The following is a 5,564-nucleotide window of genomic DNA, read 5'->3' as shown; positions in this document are numbered from 1 at the left end:
AGCCCATAGGCATCCATGGGGTTGACCTGGGGAGCGAAAATCCCGATAGGCATCCATGGGGTTGACCTGGGGAGCGAAAATCCCCATAGGCATACGTGGGGTTGACCTGGTGCCCGCCCCCCCCACGGAAGTCCGTATGAGGTTTTGAAACGGGCCTTGCCCGGGCCTTCGATCCAGGAGGGCGGACACTTTCGGCGGTTCGTCCCGGTGGCTGGGCCGGGTGCCGCATCTACAATATAGCCAAGAAACGTTCGCGGAGATTTTCGAGAACACGTTTTTAAGGACCCTCAATGCCCATGTTCGGTTCCAGAAAGCCGGTCAGAGGGATCTTCGGGGCAGAACCCTGCCGTGCTGAGGGGCCAAACCCGAGTTTGGAGCCAGGTCAACGGGGAAAACGGAAAAGGGCCGGAGAAGGCGGTCAGGCCGGGCGAGAGTTCCAGGAGCTCGGCCACAATTCCGATCTCGTCCCGGTCAAGGGCTCCGTGGAAGGGCAGCCCGGGGGGCGGGTCCAAGGGCCCCGGCAGGGACCCGGGCCTCCGGGGTCGGAGCCGAGGCACCCCGCCGAGGGGTGGTCGTCCCGGGCCAAGGCGGCGGGAGCCCGGGCAGGACTCCGCGGGGCAGGCCGGGCGGGAGTTCCAGGAGCCCGGCCGCGATTCCGACTTCTCCCCGGTGCCCTGCCCGGAGGCCGGGCAGGTCCGGGGGCCTTCGGCGCGGGCGGCGGGATGCTCCCGCGGGGGAGACGAGCCGTGCTGGGCCCCGGGAGGGAGGCCCGGGGTCGACCTGGCGCCGGGGCTCCGGCCCTGGAAGTCCCGATGAGGTTTTTCAAACGGGCCGTGCCCGGGCCTTCGCTCCAGGAGGGCGGACACTTTCGGCGGTTGCCCCCGGTGGCTGGGCCGGGTGCCGCATCTACAATATTGCCAGGAAAGGTCCGCGGAGATTTTCGGGGACACGCTTTTCGGGACCCTAGTTGCCCATCTTGGGTTCCAGGAGGTCGGGCAGGGGTACCTCCGGGACCGGACCGTGCTGCAGGAGGGGGTCAACCCCGGGTTTGGCTCCATGTCGACTGGAGCTCCGGCCCAGGGGCGGGCCGGGCGAGAGTTCCAGGAACCCGGCCGCGATTCCGGCTTCTCCCCGGTGCCCTGCCCGGAGGCCGGGCAGGTCCGGGGGCCTTCGGCGCGGGCGGCGGGCTGCTCCCGCGGGGGAGACGAGCCTCTCTGGGGCCCGGGAGGTTGGCCCTGGGTCGACCTGGCGCCGGGGCTCGGGCTCCGGAAGTCCGTATGAGGTTTTTCAAACGGGCCGTGCCCGGGCCTTCGCTCCAGGAGGGCGGACACTTTCGGCGGTTCGTCCCGGTGGCTGGGCGGGTGCCGCATCTACAATATTGCCGAGAAAGGTCCGCGGAGATTTTCGGGGACACGGTTTCCGGGACCCTAGATGCCCATCTTGGGTTCCAGGAGCTCGGACGGAGGAACCTCCGGGGCCGGACCGTGCTGCAGGAGGGGTTCAACCGCGAGTTTGGCTCCATGTCGACTGGAGCTCCGGCCCAGGGGCGGGCCGAGCGGCTTGGCCGGGCGAGAGTTCCAGGAGCCCGGCCGCGATTCCGGCTTCTCCCCGGTGCCCTGCCCGGAGGCCGGGCGGGTCCGGGGGCCTTCGGCGCGGGCAGCGGGCTGCTCCCGCGGGGGAGACGAGCCGCCCTAACGCCCGGGAGGGAGGCCCGGGGTCGACCTGGCTCCCGAGCTCCGGCCCTGGAAGTCCGTATGAGGATTTTCAAACGGGCCGTGCCCGGGCCCTTCGCTCCAGGAGGCCGGACACTTTCGGCGGTTGCTCCCGGCGGCTGGGCCGGGTGCCGCATCTACAATATTGCCGAGAAAAGGTCCGCGGAGATTTTCGGGGACACGGGTTTCGGGACCCTAGATTGCCCATCTTGGGTTCCAGGAGCTCGGACGGAGGAACCTCCGGGCCGGACCGTGCTGCAGGAGAGGTTCAACCGCGAGTTTGGCTCCATGTCGACTGGAGCTCCGGCCCAGGGGCGGGCCGAGCGGCTTGGCCGGGCGAGAGTTCCAGGAGCCCGGCCGCGATTCCGGCTTCTCCCCGGTGCCCTGCCCGGAGGCCGGGCAGGTCCGGGGGCCTTCGGCGAGGGCGGCGGGCTGCTCCCGCGGGGGAGACGAGCCGTGCTGGGCCCCGGGAGGGAGGCCCGCGGTCGACCTGGCGCCGGGGCTCCGGCCCTGGAAGTCCGTATGAGGTTTTTCAAACGGGCCTTGCCCGGGCCTTCGCTCCAGGAGGCCGGACACTTTCGGCGGTTCGTCCCGGTGGCTGGGCCGGGTGCCGCATCTGCAATATTGCCAGGAAAGGTTCGCGGAGATTTTCGAGGACACGGGTTTCGGGACCCTAGATGCCCATCTTGGGTTCCAGGAGCTCGGACGGAGGAACCTCCGGGGCCGGACCGTGCTGCAGGCGAGGGTCAACCCCGAGTTTGGCTCCATGTCGACTGGCGCTCCGGCCCGGGGGGCGGGCCGGGCGGGCAGGCCGGGCGAGAGTTCCAGGAACCCGGCCGCGATTCCGGCTTCGACCCGGTCGACTGCACGGCGGGCGTGCAGGCCGGCGGCGACTCCCAGGGCCCCTTCCAGGCTGCGGGGCCCAGCGGTTGGAGCCCGGCTACCCCGGCGAGGGGCGGAAGAACCTGCACGGCGCGGCCGGAGAACCCGGCATGCATGCGCGGGGCAGGCCGGGCAGGAGTTCCAGGAGCCCGGCCACGATTCCTACTTCTCCCCGGTGCCCTGCCCGGAGGCCGGGCGGGCCCGGGGGCCTTCGGCGCGGGCGGCGGGCGGCTTCCGCGGCGGAGACGAGCCTCTCTGGGGCCCGGGAGGTCGGCCCTGGGTCGACCTGGCGCCGGGGCTCGGGCTCCGGAAGTCCGTATGAGGTTTTTGAAACGGCCTTGCCCGGGCCTTCGCTCCAGGAGGGCGGACACTTTCGGCGGTTGCCCCCGGTGGCTGGGCCGGGTGCCGCATCTACAATATTGCAGGAAAGGTTCGCGGAGATTTTCGGGGACACGGATTTCGGGACCCTAGATGCCCATCTTGGGTTCCAGGAGGTCGGACGGAGGAACCTCCGGGGCCGGACCGTGCTGCAGGAGGGGGTCAAAACCGAGTTTGGCTCCAAGTCGACTGGAGCCCCGGCCCGGGGGGCGGGCCGGGCGGGCAGGCCGGGCGAGAGTTCCAGGAACCCGGCCGCGATTCCGGCTTCGACCCGGTCGACTGCACGGCGGGCGTGCAGGCCGGGGGGCGACTCGCAGGGGCCCTTCCAGGCTGCGGGGCCCAGCGGTTGGAGCCCGGCTACCCCGGCGAGGGGCGGAAGAACCTGCACGGCGCGGCGGGAGAACCCGGCATGCTTCCGCGTGGCAGGCCGGGCAGGAGTTCCAGGAGCCCGGCCACGATTCCTACTTCTCCCCGGTGCCCTGCCCGGAGGCCGGGCGGGCCCGGGGGCCTTCGCCGCGGGCGGCGGGCGGCTTCCGCGGCGGAGACGAGCCTCTCTGGGGCCCGGGAGGTCGGCCCTGGGTCGACCTGGCGCCGGGGCTCGGGCTCCGGAAGTCCGTATGAGGTTTTTGAAACGGGCCTTGCCCGGGCCTTCGCTCCAGGAGGGCGGACACTTTCGGCGGTTGCCCCCGGTGGCTGGGCCGGGTGCCGCATCTACAATATTGCCAGGAAAGGTTCGCGGAGATTTTCGGGGACACGGATTTCGGGACCCTGGATGCCCATCTTGGGTTCCAGGAGGTCGGACGGAGGAACCTCCGGGGCCGGACCGTGCTGCAGGAGGGGGTCAAAACCGAGTTTGGCTCCATGTCGACTGGAGCCCCGGCCCGGGGGGCGGGCCGGGCGGGCAGGCCGGGCGAGAGTTCCAGGAACCCGGCCGCGATTCCGGCTTCGACCCGGTCGACTGCACGGCGGGCGTGCAGGCCGGGGGGCGACTCGCAGGGGCCCTTCCACGCTGCGGGGCCCAGCGGTTGGAGCCCGGCTACCCCGGCGAGGGGCGGAAGAACCTGCACGGCGCGGCGGGAGAACCCGGCATGCTTCCGCGTGGCAGGCCGGGCAGGAGTTCCAGGAGCCCGGCCACGATTCCTACTTCTCCCCGGTGCCCTGCCCGGAGGCCGGGCGGGCCCGGGGGCCTTCGCCGCGGGCGGCGGGCGGCTTCCGCGGCGGAGACGAGCCTCTCTGGGGCCCGGGAGGTCGGCCCTGGGTCGACCTGGCGCCGGGGCTCGGGCTCCGGAAGTCCGTATGAGGTTTTTGAAACGGGCCTTGCCCGGGCCTTCGCTCCAGGAGGGCGGACACTTTCGGCGGTTGCCCCCGGTGGCTGGGCCGGGTGCCGCATCTACAATATTGCCAGGAAAGGTTCGCGGAGATTTTCGGGGACACGGATTTCGGGACCCTGGATGCCCATCTTGGGTTCCAGGAGGTCGGACGGAGGAACCTCCGGGGCCGGACCGTGCTGCAGGAGGGGGTCAAAACCGAGTTTGGCTCCAAGTCGACTGGAGCCCCGGCCCGGGGGGCGGGCCGGGCGGGCAGGCCGGGCGAGAGTTCCAGGAACCCGGCCGCGATTCCGGCTTCGACCCGGTCGACTGCACGGCGGGCGTGCAGGCCGGGGGGCGACTCGCAGGGGCCCTTCCAGGCTGCGGGGCCCAGCGGTTGGAGCCCGGCTACCCCGGCGAGGGGCGGAAGAACCTGCACGGCGCGGCGGGAGAACCCGGCATGCTTCCGCGGGGCAGGCCGGGCAGGAGTTCCAGGAGCCCGGCCACGATTCCTACTTCTCCCCGGTGCCCTGCGCGGAGGCCGGGCGGGCCCGGGGGCCTTCGGCGCGGGCATCAGGCGGCTTCCGCGGCGGAGACGTGCCTCTCTGGGGCCCGGGAGGTCGGCCCTGGGTCGACCTGGCGCCCGGGCTCGCGCTCCGGAAGTCCGTATGAGGTTTTTCAAACGGGCCTTGCCCGGGCCTTCGCTCCAGGAGGGCGGACACTTTCGGCGGTTGGCCCCGGTGGCTGGGCCGGGTGCCGCATCTACAATATTGCCAAGAAAGGTTCGCGGAGATTTTGGGGGACTCGGTTTTCAGGACCCTAAATGCCCATGTTCGGTTCCAGAAAGTCGGTCAGAGGAACCTCCGGGGCAAAAGAACCGTGCCGCGCTGCCTTGTCAACCGAGCGTGGAGGCAGCGTGCCCCGATCCGGCGGGCCTGGCCGTGCGAGAGTTCCAGGCTCTGGCCCGCGATTCCGGCTCCCGCCCCCCCCCCCGGTGATGGGCTCGGAGGTCGGGCAGGCAGCGGTGCTTGCTTCCCCAGGAGTGGCGGGGCTCTCCTGACGGGGAACCGGGAGGACCTGGTGTCCGCCGTGGGACTTGGAAAACTTCTGCTCGGTTGCGTTGGGAGCGGTTAACGTGGGAGCTCCGGCCGGGAGCGGCCCGGCGGGCCAGGCCGGGGGAGAGTTCCAGGAGACCGGCCACCGCTCCGGTTTCGCCCCGGTGACCTGCCGCCCTCCCTTACGGCGTTCAGGGCAAGCCGGGGGCGCTTCCTCGGGAGCGGCGGGC

Source organism: Alligator mississippiensis, unplaced genomic scaffold (genome assembly GCF_030867095.1).
Source record: "Alligator mississippiensis isolate rAllMis1 unplaced genomic scaffold, rAllMis1 scaffold_130, whole genome shotgun sequence".
NCBI classification, from domain to species: Eukaryota; Metazoa; Chordata; order Crocodylia; family Alligatoridae; genus Alligator; species Alligator mississippiensis.
The sequence above is the reverse complement of the archived record's forward strand: the minus strand, read 5'-3'. Positions refer to the sequence as shown.